This window comes from Macaca mulatta, chromosome 1 (assembly GCF_049350105.2).
Source record: "Macaca mulatta isolate MMU2019108-1 chromosome 1, T2T-MMU8v2.0, whole genome shotgun sequence".
NCBI lineage: Eukaryota > Metazoa > Chordata > Mammalia > Primates > Cercopithecidae > Macaca > Macaca mulatta.
Window position 1 is genome coordinate 170,100,046 of NC_133406.1, and position 18,181 is coordinate 170,118,226.

The following is an 18,181-nucleotide window of genomic DNA, read 5'->3' on the forward strand; positions in this document are numbered from 1 at the left end:
GGGGTATATAATCAATAGTGGGATTTCTGGGTCATATGATAGTTCTGGTTTTAATGTTTTTAGTAACCTCCATAGTGTTTTCCATAATGGTTATACTAACTTACATTTCCACCCACAGTGTGTAAGTGTCCTCCTTTCTCCACATCCACATCAGCATGTTATTTTTTCTTTTTATAATAGCCATTCTAACTAGAGTGAGTTGATATCTCATTACCTAGATTTTGACTTGAATAGACTTACAACAGCACCATCAGACAATGTCCAGTTTACATTAATGTTAGTTTCTTTGTAAGAAAAATGACTTCTTCCAGGACCATGAAACAAAAACTAGATTTGCGGTGAAGATTGAAAATGACCAAAGGTCAGGAAAAAAATCAGCAAAGTCAGTGATTTAGTCAGATGGGTTTTTTTTTTTTTTTTTTCCGTGGGGGAACTTGATTTCCACTGTGTTTTGTGTAATATATAACTGCAAAATAGTACATTTTGTAGCAATTCAAAACCAATTTTGCTAGCATGATTTCACTGTTATGCCGGTTAATCACAGAATCCCATTAAATGTGAGTACACTGAAAACATCAAATATTCCAGCAGGAAAAGAAAATAACAATGTTCCACCTCTGAGTTTGATCACTGCTACACTGGCTGGACTGGTCCTGGGTTTCAGTCTTTGACTGCTGGGCTCCTGGCTTGACTTCTTGGATTCCTAACTCCTGGCATACAATAACTGTTAAATAATTCTTAAATAACTTAATAACTATTAAATAACAGTTATTAAACAGTCATTGCTGTTTAATCAGTTTCTGCAGGATATCGTTTTTCTTCTTGTTTCATAAATAATCATGTTTTTTAGAAGACACATAAACAAAGGGAAGAATATTTAATCACTGAGCAGAAGTAAATACTATTGATATTTTGGTAGATAACCTTCAAATTTTTGTATGCATGTTCATATTTTTTAATTTTTATCAAAAATTGGCCGGGCGCAGTGGCTCACACCTGTAATCCCAGCACTTTGGGAGGCCGAGGTGGGCGGATCATGAGGTCAGGAAATCGAGACCATCCTGGCTAACACGGTGAAACCCCATCTCTACTAAAAATACAAAAAAAAAATTAGCTGGGCGTGGTGGCGGGCGCCTGTAGTCCCAGCTACTGGGAGGTTGAGGCAGGAGAATGGGGTGAACCCAGGAGGCGGAGCTTGCAGTGAGCTGAGATCGCGCCACTGCTCTCCAGCCTGGGCGACAGAGCAAGACTCTATCTCAAAAAAAAAAAAAAAAAGTAAGTCCTCCTCTACCCACTACTTGTAACCAGCTTGTTTTATAACACATCATTTTCCTGTGTCATTAAATAATTATATTAATTTTTTAAGAAAATTTTTATTTGCATTACTCTGATAATAATATTGAGCATTTTTTCATTTATCTGCTGGCTGTATATTTTCTTTTGAGAAACATCTATTTAGGCATTTTGCCTATTTTTTTTGTTTTTGTTTTTGAGACAGAGTCTCTCTCTGTCGCCCAGGCTAGAGTGCAGTGGCGTGATTTCTGCTCACTGCAAGCTCCGCCTCCCAGGTTCACACCATTCTCCTGCCTCAGCCTCCCAAGTAGCTGGGACTACAGGTGCCCACCACTGCACCCAGCTAATTTTTTGTGTTTTTAGTAGAGACGAGGTTTCACTGTGTTAGCCAGGATGGTCTGGATCTCCTGACCTCGTGATCCCCCCCGCCTTGGCCTCCCAAAGTGCTGGGATTACAGGGATTACAAGTGTGAGCCACCACACCCGGCCTATGCCCATTTTTTAATTGGATTATTTGTGGGGGTTTTTGTTGTTTTTGAGTAGTTTGAGTTCCGTTTAACTGTGGATTTTAATCCCTTGCCAGACATGTAGTTTGCAAATATTTTCTCCTATTCTGTATGTTGTCTCTTCACTCTGTTGTTTCCTTTGCTGTACAGAAGGTTTTTAGTTTCACATAATCCCATTTGTCTATTTTTGCTTTTGTTGTCTGTGTTTTTGAGGTCTTATCCAAATATCCTTGCTCAGACCAATGTCATGAAGCGTATCTCCTATGTTTTCGTTTAGCAGTATTATGATTTCAGGTCTTATATTTAGTCTGTAATCTATTTTGAGTTGATTTTTGTGTATGGTAAAGATATGGGTCAAGCTTCATTCTTCTTCATAGATACCCAGCTTTCCTAGCACCTTTTATTAAAGATATTGTACTTTCTTCAATGTGTGCTCTTGGTGCCTTTGTTGAAAACCAGTCAGCTATAAGTGCATAGATTTATTTCTAGGTTCTGTATTCTGCTTCATTGGTCCATGTGTCTATTTTCATGTCAGTACCATGCTGTTTTGGTTACTATAACTTCATAGTATATCTTTGAAGTCACATAGTGTGATGCAACCAGCTTTTTTCTTTTTGCTTAAAATTGCTATGGCTATTCAGGGTCTTTTGTGGTTCTGCACAAATTTTAGGATTATTTTTTCTCTTTCTGTGAAAAATGTCATTGGTATCTTGACAGGGATTGCATTAAATCTGTAGACTACATTGGGTAGTGTGAACCTTTTAACAAGATCTATCAGAGGAATCACTATCTATGGCATCTATAGCCTTACAAAATGTATTTCTTAAAGAATAAGACTTGAAAGTCAAAATTACTTCCTGAATCCATAGGCTGTAGAGTGAATGTTGTGTTCGCAGGCATGAAAACAACATTAATCTCCTTATACATCTCCAGCAGAGCTCTTGAATGACTAGGCACATTGTCAATGAGCAGTAATATTTTGAGATAAGTCTTTTTTTCTGAGCAGTAGTTCTTAACAATGGACTTAAAATACTCGGTAAACCATGTTGTAAACAGATGTGCTGTCATCCAGGTTTTGGGGTTCCATTTCTAAAGCACAGGCAGAGTAGATTCAACATAATTCTTAAAGACCCTAGGATTTTAGGAATAGTAAATGAGCATTGCCTTTAACTTTTTTTTTTTTTTTTTTTTTTTTTTTTTTTTTGAGACAGAGTCTCGCTCTGTCACCCAGGCTAGAGAGCCATGGCGCAATCTCGGCTCACTGCAAGCTGTGCCTCCTGGGTTCACGCCATTCTCCTGCCTCAGCCTCCCAAGTAGCTGGGACTACAGGTGCCTGCCACCACGCCCAGCTAATTTTTTGTATTTTTAGTAGAGACGGGGTTTCACCGTGTTAGCCAGGATGGTCTCAATTTCCTGACCTCGTGATCCGCCCGCCTCGGCCTCCCAAAGTGCTGGGATTACAGGCGTGAGCCACCGCGCCCGGCCTGCCTTTAACTTTAAGTCACTAGCTGCATTAGCCCTTAACAAGAGAGTCAACCTGTCCTTTGAAGCTTTGAAGCCAGGCACTGACTTCTCTCTAGCTTTGAAAGTCCTAGATAGCATCTTCTTCCAATAGAAGGCTGTTTTGTCTGCATTAAAACTCTGTTGTTTAGTATAGCCACCTTCATCAATGATCTTAGGTAGATCTTCTGGATAACTTGGTGTAACTTCTACATCAGCACTTGCTGCCTCACCTTGCACTTTTATGTTACAGTGATGGCCTGTTTATTTAAACTTCATGAACCAACCTCTGCTAGCTTCAAACTTTTCTTTCTCTCAGTCTTCATAGAATTAAAAAGAGTTGGGACCTTGCTCTGGATTAGGCTTTGGTTTAAGGGACTGTTGTCACTGCTTTGACCGTCTATCCAGACCACTAAACCTTTCTCCATGTCAGCAATAAGTCTGCTTCACTTTCTTACTATTCACATGTTCACCAGAATAGCACTTTTCATTTCCTTCAAGAACTTTTCCTTTGCAGTCACAACTTGGCTAACTGGCACAAAAGGTCTAGCTTTCAGCCTATCTTGGTTTTTTACATACCTTCCTCACTAAGATTAATCATTTCTGGCTTTTAAAGTGAGCCACCTGTGACTCTTCCTTTCACTTGAACACTTAGAGGCCAGTGTAGTGTTATTAATTACTCTAATACAAATATAGTTGTGTCTCAGGACATAGCAAGGCCTGAGGAGGGGGTGGTGACTGAAGTCTCACGCTCATGTTTCTCTGGGCCTGATAAATTTTGCACACCTCACATTCCGTAGACTGCTCTGAGCCACTTTTCTTTCTCAATCCTATCCACTTCCAAGACTCCTACATTCTCATCCGGATTCTCAATAAGGCCATCATACCCATAATGTAGTCTCAGCAATCTATTCTTGCTGATTCCTTCTTATATAATAAGACACTTTGGCTGGGCGTGGTGGCTCATGCCTGTAATCCCAGCACTGGGAGGCCGAGGCGGGCAGATCATGAGGTCAGGAGTTTGAGACCAGCCTGACCAACATGTTGAAACCCTGTCTCTACTAAAAATACAAAAATTAGCCGGGCATGGTGGCGCTCATCTGTAATCCTAGCTACTCGGGAGGCTGAGGCAGAAGAATCACTTGAACCCAGGAGGCAGAGGTTGCAGTGAACCAAGATCATGCCACCGCACTCCAGCCTGGGTAACAGAGCGAGGCTCCATCTCAGAAAACAAATAAAATGAAAAATGAAAAATAAGACCCATTATCTATATTACTCGAAAATTTAATTACATCTTGTCTTATAAGTCGCACTCTAACTTTCTCAGTCTTCCAGGACAGGACTTTGTTCCTACAGGGTCTAATGTCCTGCCCTAATTCTGACCAAATCAGGAGAAGAATATACTGCAATCCAGTATTCTCTGTGGTCTTGAATAAGTCTCACATTCCTTACTTTGTATACATGGGTGAGACCCATCCAATTTGCTTATCCATTGTGCAATTTTGTGTATCAAGCCTCAGTTTCCTCACATACACACCCAGATACCCAAAGTCTGCTATCCTGCCTTGAACCCAGCCTCTTCCTTAGCTTGGATCTGTCCACTATCTCCTGCCAGTCTTCTCGCCGAAAAAAGGATGGAGTTATTTCTGCTTCCTGCCCCCATAAGACCCCAAGCCACAAGTAAGGATTATGTTAAAAATGTACTGATCACCTAAGATTAAATATATATCCTAGCAAAGCCTATTTAAGCTTTTCTTGGTTTCTAAATTCTTTTTGTCATACCCCATCCTCCCAATGGGTTCTCCCTTAATCAGATAACTTGTAATGTCATCCTCATGACTTTTGGGCACTACACATTTCACTTGTCCACAAGTTCATATGAGTCCAGGCCCATGGCCTGACAAGAGGCTGTGATGGAGAATTGAGATTATACAGGTCCTTGAGGACAAGTAACAAAGTTTATACTTTATCATAATGAGAAGCCCCTGAGAGTTATAAAAAGGGAAGGGACAGGATCAGGTTTGCCGTTTGGAAGACTGCCCTGAGTGCAGTGTGAAGACATCTGGATAATATCTTTTTATTATAAACATCAAACCACTTAGGAAAGGAAGGAAAAACCTTAGGGCAGGAAGCCCTAAAGAGGCTGAGATTAAAAGGCTTGATGTAGGAAAGTAATTGTACAGGTGGAGAGAAATGGAAGGAAAATGTTTCAGAGGTAGAATCAATAGAATTTGATGGTTATTTTAATATGTTGTGGGATAAGGAAAATGAGAACAGTTTAAATAAGTCACTCAAGGTCAAACATTATATGTATGTTTCTCACTTCATCAACTTGTTTATACATTTCTTAATGGCAGAAACTGTCTCAAATGTTTTCATGTACACTTTGGTGCACAGTAAACAGATGCACAATTAATCACATAAATCTGCCATGTGATTTGTCATAAGCCTGTCTACAAAAAAATATTTTATGGAAATCTAGAACCTAAGTTGTCAGGCAATTTTCACCATTTTTTCCAGGTGCACATATAAAGCAACACTAACAAAAATTGCACAAATGCCTGAAAACTACAATACGAATTCACTCATAGTTTTAGAAGCTAATAATGCTGACCTGATTTTTTATGTTATTACTAATCATTAGAATTACTTTAGATAAGTACTAACTAATCTTATCTAATTTAATCCAAACTTAAATTAATCCAAACTTAAGATTTTAGCAGTGGTTCTTAAACTTCAGTGCATATCAAAATCACTTGGAGGGTTTTTTTAAGTTACTGATTGGCAGACCCAGAGGTTTTTATTTAGTTGGTTAGAATGGGGCCCAAAAATCACTCTGAGGACCACTGCCTTAGAACAATGTTTCCGAAACATTGGATGATTATAAAAACCACTATAGTGATTATTAAAAATATAGAATCCCAGGCCCCACCTCTGATCTGCTGTTCAAGGGAGGTTCTTAGGAGTCTTTTTTTTTTGTTGTTGTTGTTGTTGTTGAGACAGAGTCTCGCTCTGTCACTCAGACTGGAGTGCAGTGGCACGATCTTGGCTCACTGCAAGCTCCGCCTCCTGGGTTCAAGTGATCCTCCTGCCTCAGCCTCCCAAGTAGCTGGGACTACAGGCGTGTGCCACCACACCCGACTAATTATTTGTGTTTTTAGTAGAGACGTGGTTTCACCATGTTAACCAGGCTGGTCTCTATCTCCTGACCTTGTGAGCCGTCTGCCTCGGCCTCCCAAAGTGCTGGGATTACAGGCATCAGCCACCGCACCCAGTTTGTATTTTTTTTTTAAGTGCCTCATGTGGTTCTTATAATTCAGCCAAGTTTGGTAAGCACTGCCTTGAAGCAATCCTATGCAGTAGATACTATTATTACTCTTATTTTACAAAGGGAAAAACAAAGGCTTAGGCAGGGTCAGTGCTGTTAAATGTATTTAACTTCCCCCCTAACCCCAACTAGAAGGCTTAAGCCATTGTTCATGCTCAAATATAAAATGTTTCTTAAATGAGTATAACTACTAAGAGCATTGTGATAGTAGGGACTTGTTCATCTTAGTGTCTCTAGAAACTGACAAGATGCATAATGAACCCAGCCCTGCAAAATAATGCTTTGCCTACAAAAAATTTAAGACACAAAGCACTAACAAGAAATAGACAAACAATGCAGTCAGTTCAGACAACTAGTGAAATGGAGGAAGGCAAAGCAAAATCATTTAAATGAATTGCCTCAATAATTAAATCAAAATTCTCAATTTAGTAACTGTTGGTAAGTAGAGGAAAAAAAATAGTTGCTAACTTTGCTACTAGAAAAGGTATTTTACTATTTATCTTATAACTGGTTTAATATTTATAATAAAAAAAATTATCCAGTTGTTTAAAACTTTAAAAATGTCTTGTAAATTATTTTACTAGATATTCAGTAAATGAAACATTGCTGTTTGCAACAGAGGTATTACAAATGCAAACTGTCCTTAAAATTGTTTCCTCTGAAATGTCTCACAATTAGATTAAATGACCTTTCAAGTATACAGTATTTTTTTATTATAAACTTATATAAATTATAATGGCTACCATTTATTAAGTGCTACATCGATTAACACATTTAATCCACACAACAAGAATTAGAGGTAGTTACACTTATTTTCACTATTTACAGAGAAAGAAACTTACACCCAGAGAGATATTAGCTGCCCACTGTTCACATAGCTAGCAAGTGGAAGAGACAGTTAATAAAATCAAGCAATCTGTTTAGAGTTCACACGCTTACCCATAATGTTATGGCCATCCCCTATATATCAAATATAAAATAAATATCCTCATTTTACTTGCTTATTTGAATTTGCATTTGCAGTTATTATCTGCAATAATAAAAGCAGGTACTAGATGAAATGGGGACAACCAGAAAGGAATAATAAAGAATTACCTCTCAGAAGGTGCTTAATTTGGGCCGTGTCTAAGCAAAGAAGGGACAGGTGGTCGTTACAGTTACAGGGGACAGAAAACTGACTGCCAACTATTTCTCAAAGAGCAGTTCTACAGGGAATAGCAAATTCTGCCAAACTATTTCAAAAATTTTTGCAATACAAGGTATGCTATGATGCTTTCCTTGAGAACCTATTCAAATGATCCTGTTACCAACAGATACTGATCTTCGGTGTTCAGTCCCGCATTCATTTGCCCTTTGAGTTGCAGGATCACAGTGGAAGTTGAAGCCGCTGCCTCTCAGAATTGGAATGGAAAATTTTAGTAAATATAAATGAATCGGAGAATCTTAAATTAGCAAGCCCACTGTGCTTCCCTTGCCATCAAAAGCAGCCTTTCCATCTAAAAAAACCACTTTCTCTTACTTGAAGACCCTGAAATGTCCCTCATCCAGAGGATGCCACTTCTTGGTTTCTAATTTCCTCACTGAAAACACTCTGACATAGGTAGAATAATATTTTAATAATAATAATACATTTCATTAGCTTTACAATGCCAGGTATTCAACACAGTCACAATACATATTAGTTGAATAGACTTAGACAAAACCTTAGATAAGCTCACATAGTATCAAATTCCAGACTATGGCAAGGCATTTTATAGCAAGATTCTATTAGTCCTCAGTGGGTTTTTCTAAGCTTACTTTTCTAAGTCCAATCTGATTGAAGAGACAATAATTACAATAAATTTATAAATGTCAAATCTTCTTTCTGAACAAAAGTGCTTTCTAATTTCAGTTCATAAAGAAAAGAATAAGACAGATTTTCCTAATACAAGAAAATTCCTGAAGTAAAATGTATTACTTCAACCTACAGCTGCTATTTTTTTATTTTATTTTTTATTTTTATTTTTATTTATTTATTTATTTATTTATTTATTTATTTATTGAGACAGAATCTGGCTCTGTCACCCAGGCTGGAGTGCAGTGCCATAATCTCAGCTCACTGCAGCCTCTGCCTCCTGGTTTCAAGTGATTCTCCTGCCTCAGCTTCCTGAGTAGCTGGGATTACAAGCATGCACTACCATGCCCGGCTAATTTTTGTATTTTTAGTAGAGAGGGGTTTCGCCATGTTGGCCAGGCTGGTCTCGAACTCCTGACCTCAAGTAATCCACCTGTCTTGGCCTCCCACAGTGCTGGGATTACAGACTTGAGCCACCACGCCCATGCCTTTTTATTTTATTTTCATCAAAGTAATACATTAATATAGTTTAAAAATGAGATCAAAAGCTCATAAAGAAAAGCAATACTCTTCTATGAAATCTCTCCTCACTCATCTAACTCATTCTCTAAAGAGAAACACTTGTTAATTCCTTTAACTATTTATTTTGGTTGTTTACATCAATTCTCAAAATACTTTAGGCTGCTTTTTTTAATCTTGCCATTTATTTTTACTATGATATATGAAGAATTTAGATCTCTTCTACTATCTTCCATCTACTCTCCATCTTCCTCCCAACACAGTTATAATAAAATTTTTGTTACAGTTGTTAACCTCCGTTTACAGCTTTAGGAATTTGTGAAGCTAAGAAGTTTATAATTATATTTCCTTTCCTGTACAGATTTCCTGGAGTTTCTCCTTGTTCTTTTCTTTATACAATGTATTTTTCATAATACACTGAATAATAATAATCCTCCTTTTTCTAAGGTTTATGGGATCTGATTGTCTATAAAATCTTCATTTTTCCAGAGACCTTCCTTGTGGAGGCATCTGTCTTCCTGTTGCAAGCCAGGCTTCTTGTCAGGCTTCTTGCATGATTATCATCCTAAGGATTTTCTCAGACTGCCTTTCTGAATCCCATCCTTTTTCCCTGTTTGTTTACCTCTTCATTTTTCTGGAGTATATTTTCATGAAACTTCATTGAAAAAAATAAGTCATTCAGGGCAGATACAGTCTTACATACCTAAAAATGCACTTGATCTACCACTCCACTGAAATTACAGTTCGATTGAGTACAGAATGCTTAGCTGAAAGTCATTTTCCCTCAAACTTTGAAGACTATTGCTACTATCTTCCTTGCATCTCCTAGAGCAATTCCTTATACATATTTGCACTCAATAAATATTTGTTTAATGTATGAATGGATTTGATATGTTTTCAAACCTCTTTTTAATTCCCTTCGGTTTCCTTCCATATCTCTGGCTTTTACTTTTATTTTATTTTATTTTTTCTCTTTTATTGTTGAAATCCCCTCCTGATCCTGCCCCACCAAATACATGGTTATTCTTCGGGCCTTTTCAGTTTATGAAAGAAGGTTTTAAAATTGTGTGGTCCTCAAAATATGCTTACCCCCACCAGAAGCATCAGCATCATCTGGTAATTTGTTAGAAATGCACATTATCTGGCTCACCAGGCTTAGTGAATCAGAAATTCTGAGGGTAGAATGGAGAAACCTGGTTTAATAAACCCTTCAGGTGATCCTAATGCACACGCAAGTTTGAGAACCCCACAGACTGAGCCATGACTTGCAGGCTTTACTTTAGAGTTACCTGGAGAGGAGGGAACATTTACACAGACAGATCTTTTCTATGGGACTGTTGGATTTCTCCAGAGAAGAAATCTTGGGTCTCTTGCTCAGAGGGTAGGTATTTTACTGCTAGTGTTTTGCTGGAACATTGTGAGTGGGACACAATGACCCACATCTCTGATAGGAAGACAAGATAAATGAAGTGACTTTTAGATCATTAGAACTGCTAAAGTTTTGAACAGGAAGCCCTTGTTTCAATTCTCTAAAAGGCCTTGTTATATGGCCACTAATTCAATTTCCCGCATTTCCTTTCTTAGGCATCCTTTCCGTAAACTCCCATCACCTGAGGTCACTTGAGTGTGTCTCTGTTCTTGCCACCTGCAAGAACCTGACAAATACAGTTTCAAATTACAAACACTTTATCATGATATGCATGATATGAATTACTTGCAATTCAAAAAAACCAAGCATATGGCCTTGCGCGGTGGCTCACGCTTGTAATCCCAGCACTTTGGGAGGCCGAAGTGGGTGGATCAGTGGAGCTCAGGAGTTCAGACCAGCGTGTCCAACATAGTGAAACCCCGTCTCTACTAAAAAATACAAAAATTAGCCGGGCCTGGTGGCACAAGCCTGTAATCCCAGCTACTCAGGAGACTAAGGCAGGAGAATCGCTTGAACCTGAGAGGTGGAGGCTGCAGTGAGCCAAGATCACGCCATTGCACTCCAGCCTGGGTGACAGAGCAAGACTCCGTCTTAAACAAACAAAAAACTAAGCAAATGTGGCATAAAAGGTTAGAAAATAACAAAATAATTTCAACTCTGCTTTAGGAAGTACATTTTATATATTTCCCTCAATGACCACTAGATGGCACTTTCTGCTTTGCTTATAATCACTATTGACTCTTCCTTTGGAACAAACCATGAATGAAGTTCCTTTGGCTTCTTGCAGAACTTTCTCAAGGTCTTGCTAGAGAATGATTGTATTTTGGTGACTCAGTCACATAGTTTTGCTGTATTAATAGAGAATTGCATGATGTCTTGTAATTGTTCACCACTCTGTCATCAATTGCATCTGTTTTTACTTCGCCCAGTAGGAAATCTGAACACTAAATTCCAAATTCAAAGAACATAGCACGGTTGTCTTAGTCTAGGGTTTCAGTAAAAAGTAAAGTAACCCTATGGCTCTAAGGATAATTTCTCCCTTGCCGTAGGGTTCAATAAAATGAAGTCCAAATTAAAGATGGTTCCTGCAATGAATACTAGAAGTCCCCTACAGAGTAGTAACAATAATTTATAGAAATTTAGTTCTTGAAAGTTTAAATAATATGCAAATAAATATTTCAAAGACCAACGGAGAAATTTTTTTCTTATCTGAGAGGATTTCCTTAAAATTTGTCTTCAAAATTCTCCTCTATCTAAATTTTACTGCTCCTAAAATCAGTTTATTGTCCAGTCTCACTGGCTTAAACCTATATATAATCCCAGCACTTAGGGAGGCTGAGGCAGGAGGATCATTTGAGGCCAAGAGTTTGAAACTAGCCTGGGCAACATGGTGAGATTCTGTCTGTACAAAAAAGTTAAAAAAAAAAAAAAAAAAAAAGAAGAAGAAGAAGAAAGAAAGAAAAAGATAAACAAAATGTAGCCAGGCTTGATAGTGCACTCCTGTAGTCCCAGATACTCAGGAGGCTGAGGAGGAAGAATCACTTGAGCCCAGGAGGTAAAGGCTGCAATGAGCTGTGATTGCACCACTACATTCTAGCCCATCTGGCCAATCTTTATCCAACCTCCATCTTAAACTGAATTAGGAACAGAAAAGTATTCACAAAGAAAGCCTCAGAACCAGATGGCTTCACTGTTGAGTTTTCCCAAATATTTAAAGAGAAACCAACCCTACTCCTTCACAAATTCTTCCCAAAAATAGAAGAGAACATTTCTCACTCATTTTATGAGGCCATTTTTAAATTAATACAAAAATCAAACAGTTTAGAACAAAATATGAATACGAAAGTTCTCACAATTTCTGACAAAATACTAGAAAACAAATCCAACCGTATGTAAAAAAGAGTTATACATCATGATCAAGTGAGATTTATTCCATGAATACAATGTTGGTTGAACATACAAAAGAATCAATAACATGTAATTATATTGATACAATAAAGGACAAAATGCACAGGATCATCTCAAAAGATGCATAGAAGCATTTGAGAATACTCAATATCCTATAATAAATAAATACATAAACTGAATTGGGGACCCCTTCTCAGTGGTCTGCATACCTCTCTCATGGCATTTATCACACACTGTTGTAGCATTATCTTTCAGTGAGTAATGTTATGCCTTCTTTAGAGAGAGCGGCTGTGTCATAATTATTTCTATACCTTATTTCTACAGTGGACATTTTTATAGTGCACAGTGGAAAGTGTGGCACAGAATAGGTGTGCAAAAAATATTTGCTGAATGAAAGAGTGAAGTTTTTCATTACCATTTTAAGCAAGGAGAAATCAAGGCATAAAAAAATTGAATGAACTTTCTTTATTCCAAATTCTGGATGCCACGATTTCAAATTGCCCAACTAAAGCTATCCCAAGACTGCAATTCCTCTTGATGGATTGAGGAAAAGAATGTACTTGTTCTTTTCAAGCTACTATAGAAGAGCAATCCTGGCTAGCTGACTAGGGTCCAACATCTCTCATCAAAGATATGTTAGGATACCACCAACTCTAGGAGTTTTGTTTTGATTTTTGTTTGTTTTGTTTGTTTGTTTGAGACAGGATCTTGCTCTGTCACCCAGGCTGGAGTGCAGTGGTGCAGTCTCAGCTCACTGCAGCCTCGGCCTCCTGGGGTCAACCGTTTCTCCCATTTCAGCCTCACAAGTAGCTGGGACTATAGATACAAGCCACCATGCCCAACTGGTGTTTTGTTTTGTTTTGTTGGTAGAGACAGGGTTTCATCCTGTTGCCCAGGCTGGTCTCAAACTCCTAGACTCAAGCAATCCACCTGCCTTGGCTTCTTAAGGTACTAGGATTACAGGTGTGAGCCACCGAACCCAGTCACTCACTGTTTACCTAATTTGAACCTGGCATTATACTAAGCTTGGTTGGTATATAAAGATGAATACATATACTAAGCCAATTTGGCTAGAAGAACTGACTACTCCCTCGTTATTCATTTGATCATCATTTTTTATATACCAATATAAATAGTCATCTATCTCATAAATAAAGATATACACTTGATTCCTGTAGCTTGATAGGGATGGTGGGGTGGACTGGCCTGTCATGAGAATTCCTCAAATCAGGTTATCGATGAAAAGGGTCTCCTACTGACAATCATGAGTATTTGGATCCAAGGGGCAGTGTGAAACTGTGACTTAGATAGACCATATACATTTAAAGAGCCATAGGTGGAAATACTAACATCACAAATTCAAATACCCTTCCTTACCGAGACAAAGCTTTTCTGAGTTTGAATTGTTGAAGCCCTAACATAGTCTGGTATAATCATAATGTAAGATGACTTTCTGTTACTATTCTACCATCACAGATGGTTCCTTTTGGACAGCGCTGCTCTAGAGTTTGAATTTCTGATCTTTGACCTTGAGCAGTTTTCTGTTTTGTGAAATATGGATAATAATAGTGGCTTTATTTCTACAAGGTTGCTGTGAGGATCAATTAAAACAATTGATACAAAGTTCTTAGCACAGTGCTTACATACTAGAAAATTTTCCATAAATGTTAGCTATGATTGTTATAATTCCCATAGAGTCAGGCATTGTGATTGGCATTTCTGGGAGTTCAGTACCATTTCCACATCAAATTATATTTCTTGCATTAGCTATTGGGGTAGATATTGAGGTAGGGATAGAAGGCTGCCCTTTGAGAGATTGGGACAGTGGACATGAACAGAACAATTAAAGCCAGAAAATCTTTGCGTTGATAAATCCATTGTATTGAATGCTCCCAAAAAATGATTCTCGGCATATGACCAAGGCCACTAGTTCATAAAATAGTTCAGGAAAAGAGATAGTATCTCTTGCTTGTGTGTCCTCAGCTCCTCAGTGGCAGTCAACAAAGAAAGTGTCAGAATGCTGGAGAGTAGCCTCGATCTAAAATGCCAGGAAGGAACTAACCATGAGAAAACCTGGGCAAAGAGGTTCTGGGAAGGGAGAAGAAAAGACAAACTCCCCAAGGCAGAAATAAGATTGGCATGTATGATGAAGAAAACAATTCCAGCTTGGCTAGAGTACATTAAATGAGTATGGAGTGGGATAGATGGAGTTGGAAAAATCGTCAAGGGACAAATCATTAGGGCAACGTAGGCCAAAGTGAAAAGTTTGGATTTTATGCTTAAGCACCATGTGAAAACTGCAGAGCTTTGGAGTGAAATATCTGATTTTTTTAAACCCTACTGACTGTTATGTGAAGAAAGGATTCATGTGGAAGTAGTAACAATAGAGAGATGTGAGTAGATCTGAAGGTTTTTGCTGATGAATTGGATATGCACGTGAGGAAAAAAGGAAGCCATCTAAAACACAAAGGGCCCTGTCAAACTGCATCCATTTATTTCCTACCTTATCTACCATAACTGCTTTGATCATTTCCTAGACTGTACTTACAGTACATTTCCATCTGAACCTGCACCTGCTGCTGCCATTTGTTATCTGACTACATCTTCACCAAAGTAACCTCTTTCTATAGCCTTGCCTCACAGATTCCCCAGGTTTGCCTTGTCTGTTGCTCTGGCTCTAACTTCTGCGCAGAGACGATTCTCTAGCCTGCCAACCCCGTGTTCTGCTTCTCTAATCATACTCATCCTGAGTCCAATCCTTACCGAGATTCCAGCTAGAGTATGGCTTACTGGCTTTTCTCTAAGTTTGAATTTTTATGCCTGACCCAAGAAAGGGTAATATAAATTACCTGTACTTCGGGTTTTTAGAAATCTAAAGCTAATTAGATTTAATTTGAAAAGCAGTACAGGTCTTTAATAATTTCATCAGAATTCCTTCATGTCTTAATGATCCTTTTTTTGTTGTTTTTTGTTTTTTTTTTTTTTTGAGACGGAGTTCCACTCTTGTTGCCCAGGCTGGAGTGCAATGGCGCGATCTCAGCTCACAGCAACCTCCGCCTCCCAGGTTCTAGTGATTCTCCTGCCTCAGTCTCCCCAGTAGCTGGGATTACAGGCATGTGCCACCACGCTTGACTAATTTTGTATTTTTAGTAGAGACAGGGTTTCTCCATATTGGTCAGGCTGGTCTCAAACTCCTGACCTCAGGTGATCCGCCTGCCTCAGCCTCCCAAAGTGCTGGGATTACAGGCATGAGCCACCACGCCCGGCCAAGACAGGGTTTTGCTCTGTCACCCAGGCTGGAGTATAGCAGCATGATCACAGCTCACTGCAGCCTTGACCTCCCAGGCTCAAACAATCATCCTCCAACCTCAGCTCCCAAGTAGCTAGGACTACAGGCACATGCCACCATGCCCAGCTAATTTTTTGCATTTTTTTTAGATACAGAATTTTACCATGTTGCCCAGGCTGATCTTGAACTCCTGGGCTCAAGCAATCCACCCACCTTAGCTTCCCAAAGTGCTGGGATCAGGCATGAGTCACCACATCCAGCCCATTCTTTTTCTTGAAAAGGCAACAGCATAGTTAATTTAAAAAGTATATTACAAAGCAATACTAGTTAATAGAGGGTGGAAATGGGCAAGAACAAACAAGCTTACTGGAATGCTAGAGATGGCCAGAAACAGACTCGGATCTTGCATAAGTGACAGGTTATCTGATTGCTTTATATCTCTAAAATGATGAGAGACTCTTTTTAAGACAGATGTCAGTCCCAGTCTCTTTGGTTATTGTTCTTAAAATCCTCACTTTATGTCACTCATTTATAACTTACTTAAATGACATAACATGAAGTATTGTAATACACTCATAAAATTGCCACAGTTTTCTGAAAATTCAATGGCATTGAAAGGTCAGATGTATAAATTACCACCCACTGGCTGCTTCATAAAGTAAAATGTAAATGCACTTCTTGTGAACTTCAGCTAGCTATCTGTTATTGGATTGGAGGATCCTAGCTAATTTTAGGGAAATGCATAGAGACATTCAAAGCAGAGATAATGAGACCTGGTCTCAATATAAAAGAAAACTTTCACAATGAATTATGTTTTAACATCTCAGAGGATTTACTGTTAAAAAAAAAAAAAACCTGACCAAATGACTAAGTAAGAAGAGAAAATATTATTGATTACTCTATCTATGTCTTGTCCAATGAAAAATGCTGAGCCTGTCTGAAGAGATGCTAAAGGAAGACAAGACAGTAACCAGTCTTCTTTTTTGGCCAGAAAAATCCCTGATTTCAGTTTACAAAAATGTGTGAAAGTGACCCAGAAAAGACCCTTGCACTGGAACGTCGCCCAGCTTTCCACCTCTTATGCCTGCTTCCAGGCAGCCTGACAGCAACACGCGATGAGAACCAGAACTGAGCTGGGGAGAAGAAAGAATGAAGAATGAGTGATCAGAACTTTAGTTCTGTTTATATAAAATGTCCCTTTCTCAAATTCTTCTCAACAATATATCTAGTATGAACCTACACGGAGTAAAACTAAGTAAAAATAAATAAACTCCTTATTTGGTATCAATCACATCTTCTCTAAGAGGCTTAAATAGGCAGATTTAAATATCATTTAATTTCATTTCCCTGAATTGTGCCATTTGGAGGGGAGCCAAGGATCTGTATAATCCCCATTCTGCAATGGACTTTGATCTCCTGAGTGACAGCAAAAGCCATCTCTTTTAGTGAGTCTTTTTATGAGTCACACAGCCCACACATCATGGGTTCCAGTCCTGGTGTTGACATGACTTAAGATTTGAGCAAGTCATTCTGTAAGTTTAGATATCTCTAAAATGGGGATGATGAGAATAACTACTTCACAGAACTACTGTAGGTGTCAGAAAAAATAATACTAAAAACAGCCAAAATTTATAGTCTAAATAAATGTCTAAAGAGTCAGGTGGTCAAGGTAGCTCACGCCTGTAGCCACAGGACTTTGAGAGGCCAATAGGGAGAATTGCTTGAGGCCAGGAGTTCAAGGCCAGCCTGGGCAACATGGCAAGATCTCGTCTCTCAAAATAAAATAAAAAGGTAGGGCACAGTGGCTCATGCCTGTAATCCCAGCACTTTGGGAGGCCGAGGTGGGCAGATCACCTGAGGTTAGGAGTTCAAGACCAGCCTGGCCAACATGGTGAAACCCCATCTCCTACTAAAAATACAAAAATTAGCCAGGTGTAGTGGCACGTGCCTGTAATCCCAGCTACTGGGGAGACTGAGGCAGGAGAATTACTTGAACTCAGGAGTTGGAGGTTGCAGTGAACTGAGATCGCGCCATTGCACTCCAGCCTGGGGGACAGAGTGAGACTTTGTCTCAAAAAAAGGTGAGGGGGGGGTAATTATTCTTTGAGATTTGGCATTATAGACTGCTCTAATTGATTTAGTCAAGAGTTTCCTTTGACAACAACTTTTCTTTTTTGTAGAACAGGAAAAAAGATGAAAGAAGAAAAAAGCTTGATGGGATTTGGTTATCCACATAACTAATGTACCCAAAACAGGCGTAGGCATAACCTGGAAACAAAAGTCATAGAAAGTCAGTGTTTTAATAGGGAAGAATAGGATAAACTACAGATTGGGACTTTCTATTCAGAATGTATGCCACTGGATGTGCATTGCTGAAACCTGATCTATAAATTTATTCAAAAATCTTAAACCCCACCCTCTACTCACATCAACCACTTAGAGAAATTAGTCCTTTGTGTCAAAACTAGAACATACAGCTCTCCAGAGGCTTTAACCATCCAGAGATGACTAAGATTTCCAAAAGAAAACTGAGACCTTACTTAAGAGTACTAGTATCCTATGGTGTATGAATGTT